The following is a 1352-nucleotide window of genomic DNA, read 5'->3' as shown; positions in this document are numbered from 1 at the left end:
ACCCACACACACACATATATAGGCGCAAGAGTAGCTGTGTGGTAAGTAGCTTGCTTACCAACCACACGGTTCCGGGTTCACTCCCACTGCGTGGCACCTTGGGCAAGTGTCTTCTACTATAGCTTCAGGCCAACCAAAGCCTTGTGAGTGGATTTAGTAGATGGAAACTGAAAGAAGCCTGTAGTATATACAGCATCATAACTATCGTCATCACCGTCATTGTTAACATCTTCGTTATCATCGTCAAAAGCAACCCCATAACCATCGTCCTCCTCATCATCATCATCATCGTCATCGTCATGAGCATCATCACCACTGTCATCGTCATCATTGACCAAGAGTGTTTGTCCCCCATTATCGCTTGACAACCGATATCGGTGAGTTAACGACCCCCGTAACTTAGCGGTTAAACAAAAGAGATTGATAGAATAAGTACTAGGCTTGCACAGAATAAGTCCTGGGGTCGATTTGCTCGACCAAAAGCGGTGCTCCAGCATGGCCGGAGTCGAATGACAGAAACAAATAAAAGAATATGCGTGTGTGTGTGTGTGTGTGTGTGTGTGTGTGTGTGTGTGTGTGTGTGTGTGTGTGTGTGTGTGTGTGTGTGTGTCTGTGTGTCTGTGTGTGCGTGCATGTGTGTGTGAACAATGCTTGACAACTGGTGTTGCAGAGTTTATGGCTCCGTAACGTAGTAGTTCGGCAGAAGAGACCGAAAAAGTAAGTACCATCCTTAAAGAGAAACTAAGCGTAGTGGTCGATTCGTTTGGCTAAAATTCTTCAAAGCGGTGCCCCAGCTTGGCAGCAGTGTAATGAAACAAGTACATTGCCGCTAACTCGCTCCTAGAAATAGCAGCTTAATCCCCTCGAATCACCTCTGAAAAGATGCAACGCGTATTTTGCGGGTTTTTCTTTTAATGCTTTCGATGTACACTATCTGAGATATAAAAAGGCGAGATGGTCACGGCTTAAAAGTCTTTGATGATCAGAATGGTCAGCTGGAATTGATCTCAAGCTAAACCACTACCACAACCACCACTACTGCAACTACCACCAACAACACTACCATCATCATCAGCATCACCATCGCAAATACGAAGAACATTATCACCACCACCACCACCACCGCCTCAACCGCCACCAACAACGACACAACCACTGCCGTGACCACCACCACTACCACCACCACCCCACTACCATCTCCATCACCGACAAAACAGCAATCTCGAACACTGCAACCATCATGAACACCATGACCAACACCACCATCTCGATCATTACCAACACCTCCACCACCACAACCGCCAACAACAACACAACCACTACCATCGCCACCACCACCACCACCACCACCA

Source organism: Octopus bimaculoides, chromosome 10, assembly GCF_001194135.2.
Source record: "Octopus bimaculoides isolate UCB-OBI-ISO-001 chromosome 10, ASM119413v2, whole genome shotgun sequence".
In the NCBI taxonomy this organism is placed as follows: domain Eukaryota; kingdom Metazoa; phylum Mollusca; class Cephalopoda; order Octopoda; family Octopodidae; genus Octopus; species Octopus bimaculoides.
This window is presented reverse-complemented; position numbering follows the sequence as displayed.